Below are 14,795 nucleotides of genomic sequence, written 5' to 3' on the forward strand. Positions count from 1 at the left end.
GTGGGTTAAACCTCATAATGCTTTAAAAATCAAGATTCAAAAGTCTACATGAGTCAAAAAAGTGGGGTCAAAACCACGGTACATACGTATATACCCTTTCTATGGGAGTACACCCCCCCCCCCCGGCTGACAGCCTCACTGTCATTCTCTATTGTCGTAGTTCTCTGTGATCTAGCAACTTCACCTGTGGTGTTGATCACATGACCTACAACTACGTAAGTTCGTAATGTTAGACTGTTAGACAATGGATATTAAATTATTATAATGGTAAGTGTTACGTGTTCTAGATGTTTCTCTAGTTGTTGTTTTTTATTAAAGTGGGGCCAACCCTTACTGTTACAGTGTTAGTGCTAGGGGAAACCTAGGAGTATCTCTTATCTAGGAAACATGGGCATGACAGATAGTCAAACTGAATGATCGACACCTTTCTTCTTTACAGTAATTCAAATTATCAGACAGAAACTTTTCTAGAGCTTGAAGCCCAACTGCAGTGGTGAGAGACTTAAGCAAACCGACAACATTGCCGTTTCAATAGTGGTAAGTTATAATTTTACACTAAATACAAATATTTCCATTTTCTTTTGTGGCTTAGTATACAAGTAAGTAGTTGCAATAATTGTAGCTTTGTTTTTGTTTACAATGCTTTTTATTTTATTTCACATTTTATGTTGTTGTGACTCAACCATTTTTCGTTGTATTTTTTCTTTTATGGGGTTTGCAAACCAAACAAAGCTATAATTCTGTCTACCAGCACACAGTCTAAAATCTCTTGGCAATTACTTCCAGGGTTTTCTCAATTACCTAGCTTTAATACCAAAATTCACGACATTAATCCTCATATCAGTTCATTTTTATGTTCAAAATGGCAACAAATACTCCGAACCACAACACGGGAGTGCTACTCAGCAGTCTATTATGATGTCATGTCAGTGCATGGAGCATGCGCAGTATTAGTCAACGTACATGTCCACAGAATTTAAAAAGTAAACTAAAATGTCAAGAATATAGTATAATTTTTACTTGAAAATAACACTGAGGAAGCATTAATCCGATTGAGAACAACACAGTTATAATCAAAGTGCTGAGGGATATTATTGTCTACCGAAAGAAAAAGGTTTAAAAATGTGCTCCTGGATCTAAAACTAACATACACATGTATAGGTACTTCATTTCAGGGTACCATTATTGTTGTAAGTAAAGTGTGTAATATACATGTATATACTTCATTTCAGGGCACCATTATTGTTGTAAGTAAAGTGTGTAATATACATGTATACACTTCATTTCAGGGTACCATTATTGTTGTAAGTAAAGTGTGTAATATACATGTATATACTTCATTTCAAGGCACCATTATTGTTGTAAGTAAAGTGTGTAATATACATGTATATACTTCATTTCAGGGCAACATTATTGTTGTAAGTAAAGTGTGTAATATACATGTATACACTTCATTTCAGGGCACCATTATTGTTGTAAGTAAAGTGTGTAATATACATGTATATACTTCATTTCAGGGTACCATTATTGTTGTAAGTAAAGTGTGTAATATACATGTATATACTTCATTTCAGGGTACCATTATTGTTGTAAGTAAAGTGTGTAATATACATGTATACACTTCATTTCAGGGCACCATTATTGTTGTAAGTAAAGTGTGTAATATACATGTATACACTTCATTTCAGGGTACCATTATTGTTGTAAGTAAAGTGTGTAATATACATGTATATACTTCATTTCAGGGTACCATTATTGTTGTAAGTAAAGTGTGTAATATACATGTATATACTTCATTTCAGGGTACCATTATTGTTGTAAGTAAAGTGTGTAATATACATGTATATACTTCATTTCAGGGCAACATTATTGTTGTAAGTAAAGTGTGTAATATACATGTATATACTTCATTTCAGGGTACCATTATTGTTGTAAGTAAAGTGTGTAATATACATGTATATACTTCATTTCAGGGTACCATTATTGTTACAAGTAAAGTGTGTAATATACATGTATATACTTCATTTCAGGGTACCATTATTGTTGTAAGTAAAGTGTGTAATATACATATATATACTTCATTTCAGGGTACCATTATTGTTGTAAGTAAAGTGTGCAATATACATGTATACACTTCATTTCAGGGTACCATTATTGTTGTAAGTAAAGTGTGTAATATACATGTATACACTTCATTTCAGGGTAACATTATTGTTGTAAGTAAAGTGTGTAACATACATGTATACACTTCATTTCAGGGTACCATTATTGTTGTAAGTAAAGTGTGTAATATATACATGTATATACTTCATTTCAGGGTACCATTATTGTTGTAAGTAAAGTGTGTAATATACATGTATATACTTCATATCAGGGTACCATTATTGTTGTAAGTAAAGTGTGTAATATACATGTATACACTTCATTTCAGGGTACCATTATTGTTGTAAGTAAAGTGTGTAATATACATGTATATACTTCATATCAGGGTACCATTATTGTTGTAAGTAAAGTGTGTAATATACATGTATATACTTCATTTCAGGGTACCATTATTGTTGTAAGTAAAGTGTGTAATATACATGTATATACTTCATTTCAGGGTACCATTATTGTTGTAAGTAAAGTGTGTAATATACATGTATATACTTCATTTCAGGGTACCATTATTGTTGTAAGTAAAGTGTGTAATATACATGTATATACTTCATTTCAGGGTACCATTATTGTTGTAAGTAAAGTGTGTAATATACATGTATACACTTCATTTCAGGGTACCATTATTGTTGTAAGTAAAGTGTGTAATGTACATGTATATACTTCATATCAGGGTACCATTATTGTTGTAAGTAAAGTGTGTAATATACATGTATATACTTCATTTCAGGGTACCATTATTGTTGTAAGTAAAGTGTGTAATATACATGTATACACTTCATTTCAGGGTACCATTATTGTTGTAAGTAAAGTGTGTAATATACATGTATATACTTCATTTCAGGGCAACATTATTGTTACAAGTAAAGTGTGTAATATACATGTATACACTTCATTTCAGGGTACCATTATTGTTGTAAGTAAAGTGTGTAATATACATGTATATACTTCATTTCAGGGTACCATTATTGTTGTAAGTAAAGTGTGTAATATACATGTATACACTTCATTTCAGGGTACCATTATTGTTGTAAGTAAAGTGTGTAATATACATGTATACACTTCATTTCAGGGCAACATTATTGTTGTAAGTAAAGTGTGTAACATACATGTATACACTTCATTTCAGGGCAACATTATTGTTACAAGTAAAGTGTGTAATATACATGTATACACTTCATTTCAGGGCAACATTATTGTTGTAAGTACTAGAAGCTATAGCTGTCAAAGATGGTGAGCAAAAGAACTACAAACCTGAAACACATACAACTGTTATTGGGTTCCATGAAGCACCTCTTTTGTTTGAAAGAAATCAGAATCTATCCTTAGCACAGTATTCTGTTGGAATGAAAAGTGGATCATGGAGGTGCAACAGATGAAGTAAGTAACGTTTGTACCTGTCGCGAGTATTTTAAATGTATTTTCACATTGCACCCCTGTATGTGATAGAAATAAACTATTTGTTGCTTTTATGATATTGTCCAATATTAGTGTACAATATAATAATAATAAATAATAATAATGTTGGTTTTTATATAGCGCTTTCCCACTTTGTGCTCAAAGTGCTTTATAATAATTACCCCTAGCACGGATCTATATCGGCACAACGACCCTTTATACTTCCTTAACTCCCTAGGGAGCATACAATCCATTGCAGCCTTTATAAGCACATAGGATTAAAGCATTCACATTGCAACCTCTATCCTACCAGGTCCCCAATTATACAGGTGGGATTGACTGAGACACAGTTCAAATCTTGCCCAAGGACTTTAGCCACTCAGAAACAAACAGCAGCAATGGGGCTCAAACCCGCAACCTGTAGATTCCAAGCCGGCCACTCAGTAACCATTCGACCATCATGACTCCACAACCTGCAACCTGTAGATTCCAAGCCAGCCCAGCCACTCTAACCATTCACCCATCATGACCACAACCTGCAACCTGCAGATTCCAAGCCAGCCACCCTACCATTCACCCATCATGACTCAACAACCTGCAAACTGTAGATTCCAAGCCAGCCACTCTAACCATTCACCCATCATGACTCCACAACCTGCAACCTGTAGATTCCAAGCCAGCCACTCTAACCATTCCCCCATCATGACTACACAACCTGCAACCTGCAGATTCAAAGCCAGCCACTCTAACCATTCACCCATCATGACCACACAACCTGCAACCTGTAGATTCCAAGCCAACCACTCTAACCATTCACCCATCATGACTACACAACCTGCAACCTGTAGATTCCAAGCCAGCCACTCTAACCATTCACCCATCATGACTACACAACCTGCAACCTGTTGATTCCAAGCCAGCCACTCTAACCATTCACCCATCATGACTACACAACCTGCGACCTGTAGCAAGCCAGCCACTCTAGCCATTCACCCATCATGACTACACAACCTGCAACCTGTAGATTCAAAGCCAGCCACTCTAACCATTCACCATGGCATCATGATGCCAAACCTGTAGATTCCAAGCTTGCCACTCTAGACATTCACCCATCATGACTCCACAATTAACCTGTAACCATGCTGTAGATTCCAAGCCAGCCACTCTAACAGCCACTCTAACATCATGATGCCACAACCTGTAGATTGCAAGCCGGCCACTCTAACCATTCGCCCATCATGACTCCACAATACCATAAGAATAACAAGCAGTTTAGATAAGTCCTAACTAATTATTATTATTATTATTGAATAATTGACCATTATTTGAGTCAATATTAATATATCATAAGTATAAAAACTGGCAATGTAGTGTCATTGAAAAGAGGATATTGTTGTAGAAATTTAAAAAATGACACTTTCTGACAAGAATTAGTAATTATCATAGTGCTACCAGATACAACATTTTTGTTCACAAACTGCGATGTCATAGAACGACTGACATCAGCATCCAAGACACCCTGCGAAGAGTATGCTCAGGCTTGTGAGAATACTTCACCACAAATTTTATTCAACGTAATTTTTTTTCATTATTTCCTTCAGACAATATCTATCTTGAAAAAAATGTGCTGCTGTGTGTCAAACACTAGAATTCACAGAAATAAGAAGGAGCTTGTGGAAGCATTCCAAAATGCACAAAGAATTATTCAACAAGCAAGTTTGTCAAGTCATCAAGCAGAAAGGTAGTGAAACTGTCTTGTTAACTCTTCCAAGTTAACTTTGTAATACAGTCAGTGTCAAAAGGGAAATGATAACCTTGTAGTCTTCACTTCCAAAATTGGTCCACCAGGGACTATAACTGGAAAGTTCTGATGAGAGGGGTTGTGGGCGTATAGATGGACCTTGTGGGGTACATGCTGGTGAAATACAAGCCTACGTTAAAAGTTATGCAGGAAGTAGCTAGCTAAAAACACATCCACTCTTGTCAGAGCTGCCCTCTTTTGACCTCATGCCATGCAGAAGAAAGTAAGACTTCTGTCAGTCCAAACAATGACAGTGCAATTGTCAGACCCTGTAAATAAAATAGCTATAACCAATAAGAGTGACAGCAGCACTAATACTAATACTAACCCCATTACTACCAATCATATTCCTAATTTCCCCCAATGCTCTGATTCTAAGAGATGGATTCTAATGTAACTCAATACAGCCAGGCAACAAGTGTATACCAAGACATCTACTAGTTCCATCATAGCCAGGCTATAAGAGTATACTATAGATGTATATAGTGCGATCATAGCCAGGCAGTAAGTGTATACGTAAGACATAGATGTCTATAGTGCCATTACAGCCAGGCAGTAAGTGTATACTAAGACATAGATGTCTATAGTGCCATCATAGCCAGGCAATAAGTGTATACTAAGACATAGATGTCTATAGTGCTATCATAGCCAGGCAGTAAGTGTATACTAAGACATAGATGTCTATAGTGCTATCATAGCCAGGCTATAAGTGTATACTAAGACATAGATGTCTATAGTGCCATCATAGCCAGGCAATAAGTGTATACTAAGACATAGATGTCTATAGTGCTAGCATAGCCAGGCTATAAGTGTATACTAAGACATAGATGTCTATAGTGCCATCATAGCCAGGCTATAAGTGTATACTAAGACATAGATGTCTATAGTGCCATCATAGCCAGGCAATAAGTGTATACCAAGACATATATATCTACTAGTGCCATCATAGCCAGGCAGTAAGTGTATACTTAGACATATATGTCTATAGTGCCATCATAGCCAGGCAATAAGTGTATACTAAGACATAGATGTCTACTAGTTCCATCATAGCCAGACTATAAGTGTATACCTAAGACATAGATGTCTATAGTGCCATCATAGCCAGGCTATAAGTGTATACTAAGACATAGATGTCTATAGTGCCATCATAGCCAGGCTATAAGTGTATACTAAGACATAGATGTCTATAGTGCCATCATAGCCAGGCAATAAGTGTATACTAAGACATAGATGTCTATAGTGCCATCAAAGCCAGGCAGTAAGTGTATACCTAAGACATAGATGTATATAGTGCTATCATAGCCAGGCAGTAAGTGTATACTAAGACATAGATGTCTATAGTGCCATCATAGCCAGGCTATAAGTGTATACCAAGACATAGATGTCTATAGTTCCATCATAGCCAGGCTATAAGTGTATACTAAGACATAGATGTCTATAGTGCCATCATAGCCAGGCAGTAAGTGTATACTAAGACATAGATGTCTATAATGCCATCATAGCCAGGCTATAAGTGTATACTAAGACATAGATGTCTATAGTGCCATCATAGCCAGGCTATAAGTGTATACTAAGACATAGATGTCTAAAGTGCTATCATAGCCAGACTATAAGTGTATACTAAGACATAGATGTCTAAAGTGCCATCATAGCCAGGCTATAAGTGTATACTAAGACATAGATGTCTAAAGTGCCGTCATAGCCAGGCTACAAGTGTATACCAAGACATAGATGTCTATAGTGCCATCATAGCCAGGCTATAAGTGTATACTAAGACATAGATGTCTATAGTGCCATCATAGCCAAACTATAAGTGTATACTAAGACATAGATGTCTATAGTGCCATCATAGCCAGACTATAAGTGTATACCAAGACATAGATGTCTATAGTGCCATCATAGCCAGGCAATAAGTGTATACTAAGACATAGATGTCTATAGTGCCATCATAGCCAGGCCATAAGTGTATACTAAGACATAGATGTCTATAGTGCCATCATAGCCAGGCTATAAGTGTATACTAAGACATAGATGACTATAGTGCCATCATAGCCAGGCAATAAGTGTATACTAAGACATAGATGTCTATAGTGCCATCATAGCCAGGCAATAAGTGTATACTAAGACATAGATGTCTATAGTGCCATCATAGCCAGGCAATAAGTGTATACTAAGACATAGATGACTATAGTGCCATCATAGCCAGGCTATAAGTGTATACTAAGACATAGATGTCTATAGTGCCATCATAGCCAGGCAGTAAGTGTATACTAAGACATAGATGTCTATAGTGCCATCATAGCCAGGCAAGACATAGATGAGTGTACAACTTGTAAATGCTCTTGTATATTTCTGTCTTTCAGATCACGTACGTACATCATGTATTTATAGAAGACTGCCTTGATGCTCATATAATTTCTGTATGTACGGAAGAACATTTTGGTCTCTCATCATTGGATGACAAGCCCACCAGAAGTATTCCACCAAGGAAAAATTCTCAGTTGAAATGTACAAATGGATTATCAACAAGGGATAGTTGTACTCAATCAGCATCTAAAGCCAGGTTGTTGTTGATGTCACAGATATAAGACAAGGCATTACTAAAAGAGATCAAACTGCTAGTTTGATTACTGATATGAAAGCAGATGGCAAACAGTATCAATGTAATGTTCAAAGGATCATCTCTCGTACCAAGAAGTTTGAACACATTTCTCCAGTTCTCTACCACTACAAACTACTGAACTTGCAAAGGATCTTGGAGTAAACGTTGATACAGAACTGGAATTCACAAAGCACATTGAAAAACAAGTCAACAAGGCAAATCAGATTCTTGGGTTGTTGAGAAGATCTTACACCCATCTTGAAAAAGACTCTGCACTTGTGCCTCCCCATTTGGAATATGTCAAGGTTGTGTGGTCACCTCGGTTTACTAAAGATTTTAACTTTATAATTGGAAATTTTCTTAGGAGAACCACCAAATAACTTGGAGAACTACGTGATTTAAGTTATGAGGACCGGCTAGCACATCTGGAAATCCCAAGTATGTTGTGTAGGAGAAAAAGAAGTGTGGAAATATCTAAATGGAAAATATAATGTTAACCAGCATCTCCAACATCGCGACCTACAATGTGTCACCCAGAGGTCATGCACTCAAACTTGTGGAAGTTCAAAATCCATGAGTGCAAACTACTTTTCAAACCGAGCCATTACCACCTGGAACAACTTACCTGCTGCTGTTGTTGTAACATCACCAACTTTAAATACTTTCAGAAACAGTCTAGACACATATTGGAATGACTATAAGTATATAACAGACTCCAGTGTTTTTTTACCACTAATCAGCATTTACTGTATCTTGTTTACCATATCATCTCACAGTTCAAAGTTGTACATATGTTTTTATTTTATTATCAATCTGAACTCTACAAGTAATTACTGTCTTGAACTTTGTAAAAAAAAACTTGGACTTTGTGATGAACACTCGGATCATGAACTAATTCACACACACACACACACACACACACACACACACACACACACACACACACACACACACACACACACACACACACACACACAACTTGGACTTTGTGGACCATGAACTAATTCACACACACACACACACACACACACTTTGTTACTAAATGTATGTTTTGGTGATTGATTGTTTTTTGGACAATTTGACATTGATCAGCTCATAGGCTATTAGTCTTTTTTTGCTCTAATTTGATATGATATTATAATTAAGCTTCTTCTCAAGTCACAAGGGTCAAATGTAACATTTCAGTCTGCATAACTTGCTTGCAAATCTGCCCAAGTTGTAGATGGGATTAAACATATTCTCATGGTGCAGTCAGAAACAAAAAGGAAATCTCGCAAAACACCAAAGGTAGATAAAAATAGTGATGTACAAAAAATTGTCAACAGAGTTGAATGAAGATTATTCATTTTTGTCTGGGAAGGCAAATTGAGTCTTTTCAAAGATTTCAAGATCCCATTGATAGTGAAAACTTGACACCGTACAATTTCATAAATGGATCTCATCTTTCAAGTCAATTTTGCAACCAGAGAAATATTTAACTTGTGTCTATCCATGTAAATTTAGAATTGCAATGTCTAGATTTCGTTGTTCTTCTCATGATTTGAATATTTAGAAAAATTGACACCGAACAATTTCATAAATGGATAAAATGGATAAAGAATGAAAGATCAATTGTGCAATTCAAACTTGAATTCATGAAATGACGTCCTGCCCAAAACTACGAACTTACTCATCTTTCATGTCAATTTTGCAACCTGAGAAATATTTAAGTTGTGTCTATCCATGTAAATTTAGAATTGCAATGTCTAGATGCCGTTGTTCCTCTCATGATTTGAATATTTAGAGAGGAAGACACCAAACCATGTCAGAAAACTTATGTTATTGTAATTTCTGCAGCTAATAGACAATGTTTCTGTTATAGAAAACTAGTATCATTCCTAGCATTCTGTCCTCCTTATGATGAACTAAGAGGGAAATTCCTCCCAAGGTGATTTTACGAAAACCCTTCATATGATACATTTATCACTGGTAAGCTCACAAAATGTCACAAAGTTAAATTAGTTGACACGTTTCAATTATTATTCTTTCAAAGTGAAAACCTAACTTTCATACAGTGCTTCCATTATTTATTTTTCTGAACTGTATATTTTGTGTTGTATAAGCTCTTTGGGCATGTGGCCTCAAAAAAAGATAAAAAAGGCACTGAAGGACAGGGCAGATCATGAACTTACTTTTTGATATTTAGTAAACACATGTACCACAATGACAATCAAATGTATTACATGTAATGTACTGATGGTTTATTTGAAACGTCATCCTGAAAATGAAATCATGTTAAAAATTAACATACATACATGCATATACATACATACATACATACATACATACATACATACATACATACATACATACATACATACATACATGCATGCATACATACATACATACATACATGCATACATACATACATACATGCATGCATGCATGTATGCATACATACATACATGCATGCATACATGCATGCATGCATGCATGCATACATACATACATACATACATACATACATACATACATACATACACACATACACACATACACACATACACACATACATACATACATACATACATACATACATACATACATACATACATACATACACACATACACACATACACACATACACACATACATACATACATACATACATACATACATACATACATACATACATACATACACACACACACACACACACATACATACATACATACATACATACATACATACATACATACATACATACATACACACATACACACATACATACATACATACATACATACATACATACATACACACACACACACACACACACACACACACATACATACATACATACATACATACATACATACATACATACATACATAAGTAAATAAATAAAGAATTTGAAAAAAGTTTGAAATCGTGTGTGTCTGTGAGTGTGTGTGTGACTCTATCTGCCTGTCTCTGTCCGCATGACTGTCCAGTCCTAGCTGTCTATCTGTCTGACTTCCTTCCTGCCTGCCTGTCTGTCTGTCTGTTGTCTGTCTGCATGACTTCCTGCTTGTCTGTGTGTATGTATGTATGTATGATGTATATATGTATGTATGCATGCATGTATGTATGTATGTATGTGTGTGTGTATGTACATGTATGTCTGTGTGTTTTAATGGACCTGGTGCACTGAGAACAGATACATAATACAAATTCTGTTCTAAATGTGTTTATTTTATTCATTTATAACGAAAGTTTAATTTTCACATGGTACATTGTTAGAGTTTATAAATGAAATATTTCGATCCCCTTCTCATTATGAAACTTTCTCAAATGTAATCTACTTTGGCATTGTACATTTGCTGTTATTTGCAACTCTTACCTAACAAGTGACTGTCCTTTTCACTCTGGAAGAAGAGGCAAATTCGGAATGATTCACCTTTAAAAAAAACATGAACTTTTTGAGTAGATTCTAGAAAGTTTAGGATAAATTATATGAAAAATTCATAGAAATATAAACTGACTATGTTAGACTTTCTTTATACATTCATCATTTCTTTCAAATCCACGAGCGCATTCACAATGGTTTTCATAGTCTGGTTAATATGAATGTGTAAAAACAGACGATCTGGCATGAAAGAGAGGATATTTGTTGCTGGAACATACACCCTTGGCGCAGAAGTGAAGGAAGGCTATGCAATTCAAGCTTGAGAAAGACGAAGGTAAATATAAGGTCAACTGTAGATGGCAGTATACATCGCCAAAAGTCGATTTCTTCACAAAGGTCAAAAAAGGCGAAATTGGGGCCGTTTGGACAGCAAAAACGCATTATTGCGTAATAGTTGAAAAATGCGACTTTTTTGTGTTTAACCGACAATAACGTGTCAACGGCCAAACCAAATCATCTCTTTTACGTTTCATAATGTCAAACATGTAATTTAGAGTATTTTTTGAAAAATAAAAATCAATATTTCTGAAAAAATTAATAAAAAATGCCATATTTTCGTTATAAACCGAAATTAAGATTTCTTACAACTCGCAACACTTTAATTTATGCATTAATAATGATAGGTCAACTGTAGAGGGCAGTATACATCGCCAAAAGTCGATTTCCTCACAAAGGTCAAAAAACGCGAAATTGGGCCCGTTTGGACAGCAAAAACGCATTATTGCGTAATAGTTGAAAAATGCGACTTTTTTGTGTTTAACCGACAATAACGTGTCCACGGCCAAACCAAATCATCTCTTTTACGTTTCATAATGTCAAACATGTAATTTAGAGTATTTTTTGAAAAATAAAAATCAATATTTCTGAAAAAATTAATAACAAAATTAATAAAAAATGCCATACTTTCGTTATAAACCGAAATTAAGATTTCTTACAATTCGCAACACTTTAATTTATGCATTTATAATGATAGGTCAACTGTAGATGGCAGTATACATCGCCAAAAGTCGATTTCTTCACAAAGGTCAAAAAAGGCGAAATTGGGGCCGTTTGGACAGCAAAAACGCATTATTGCGTAATAGTTGAAAAATGCGACTTTTTTGTGTTTAACTGACAATAACGTGTCCACGGCCAAACCAAATCATCTCTTTTACGTTTCATAATGTCAAACATGTAATTTAGAGTATTTTTTGAAATATAAAAATCAATATTTCTGAAAGAATTAATAGAAAAATTAATAAAAAATGCCATATTTTCGTTATAAACCGAAATTAAGATGTCTTACAACTCGCAACACTTTAATTTATGCATTAATAATGATAGGTCAACTGTAGAGGGCAGTATACATCGCCAAAAGTCGATTTCCTCACAAAGGTCAAAAAACGCGAAATTGGGCCCGTTTGGACAGCAAAAACGCATTATTGCGTAATAGTTGAAAAATGCGACTTTTTTGTGTTTAACCGACAATATAGTGTCCACGGCCAAACCAAATCATCTCTTTTACGTTTCATAATGTCAAACATGTAATTTAGAGTATTTTTTGAAAAATAAAAATCAATATTTCTGAAAAAATTAATAACAAAATTAATAAAAAATGCCATACTTTCGTTATAAACCGAAATTAAGATTTCTTACAATTCGCAACACTTTAATTTATGCATTTATAATGATAGGTCAACTGTAGATGGCAGTATACATCGCCAAAAGTCGATTTCTTCACAGAGGTCAAAAAAGGCGAAATTGGGGCCGTTTGGACAGCAAAAACGCATTATTGCGTAATAGTTGAAAAATGCGACTTTTTTGTGTTTAACTGACAATAACGTGTCCACGGCCAAACCAAATCATCTCTTTTACGTTTCATAATGTCAAACATGTAATTTAGAGTGTTTTTTGAAAATTAAAAATCAATATTTCTGAAAGAATTAATAGAAAAATTAATAAAAAATGCCATATTTTCGTTATAAACCGAAATTAAGATTTCTTACAACTCGCAACACTTTAATTTATGCATTAATAATGATAGGTCAACTGTAGATGGCAGTATATACACGTTATTGTCGGTTAAACACAAAAAAGTCGCATTTTTCAACTATTACGCAATAATGCGTTTTTGCTGTCCAAACGGTCCCAATTTCGCCTTTTTTGACCTTTGTGAGGAAATCGACTTTTGGCGATGTATACTGCCATCTACAGTTGACCTATCATTATAAATGCATAAATTAAAGTATTGCGAGTTGTAAGAAATCTTAATTTTGGTTTATAACGAAAATATGGCATTTTTTATTAATTTTGTTATTAATTTTTTCAGAAATATTGATTTTTATTTTTCAAAAAACACTCTAAATTACATGTTTGACATTATGAAACGTAAAAGAGATGATTTGGTTTGGCCGTGGACACGTTATTGTCGGTTAAACACAAAAAAGTCGCATTTTTCAACTATTACGTAATAATGCGTTTTTGCTGTCCAAACGGCCCCAATTTCGCCTTTTTTGACCTTTGTGAAGAAATCGACTTTTGGCGATGTATACTGCCATCTACAGTTGACCTTACATTTACCTTCGCCTTTCTCAAGCTGGTGTAGGGGTGTAGCGTTCACCCCCAGCTTCAATAATGTCCAAAGCAAATATATATACAATATCCTAAATTTTATTTACATTTTAAAATAATTTATATGAAAATATCATTATAAATGAAACGCACGCATTTGTTGCGAGTTGTGAGAAATCTTTTATGTAAGTTTATAACGAAAGTATACGATTTTCCGTTAATTTTTCAAATATTTATTTTTTAAGTTGTAAAAAAAAAAATTGGTACACTTACTGTTAACTTGGATTTCCTAGGACTCCACACTTCTTCAATCTGTTCTCAAATTCATACTTCTCTCCAATCAGTCAGAAGACATGTAGCAAATCTTGCTTGTTTAGATCAAAGTGGGTTTCTTTTCAGGAAAGCCGTTGAACAGAATATTTCTGTATTCTCTGCTCGTTGTAATGCCAGAATACTAACAATGATTTTGTGTGATTACATAGAAATATGCAAGCATGTCTTTCCATCATTTTCCTCCTCTCTCTAACCTGACTGTGCCAGAGTAAACCCAGCTGTATAATTTGGGACCTGGTAGGATAGAGGTTGCAATGTGAATGCTTTAATCCTATAATGTGCTTATAAAGGTTGTAATGAATTGTATGCCATTGAAAGGGCCATTGTGCTGCCATTGATCCGTGCCAGGGGTAATAATTACATGTATAAAGGGTGCGCTTTGAGCACAAAGTGGGAAGGCGCTATTTCAAAACCATAATTTTTATTATTATTAACTATAAGTATGCCAGAAAGTTTAATCCATGTACATGTTTGCAAATCAACTAATGACATCAAGTAAACGTCACATCACCTTCCTATGGAACTGT

This window comes from Glandiceps talaboti, chromosome 23 (assembly GCF_964340395.1).
Source record: "Glandiceps talaboti chromosome 23, keGlaTala1.1, whole genome shotgun sequence".
In the NCBI taxonomy this organism is placed as follows: domain Eukaryota; kingdom Metazoa; phylum Hemichordata; class Enteropneusta; family Spengelidae; genus Glandiceps; species Glandiceps talaboti.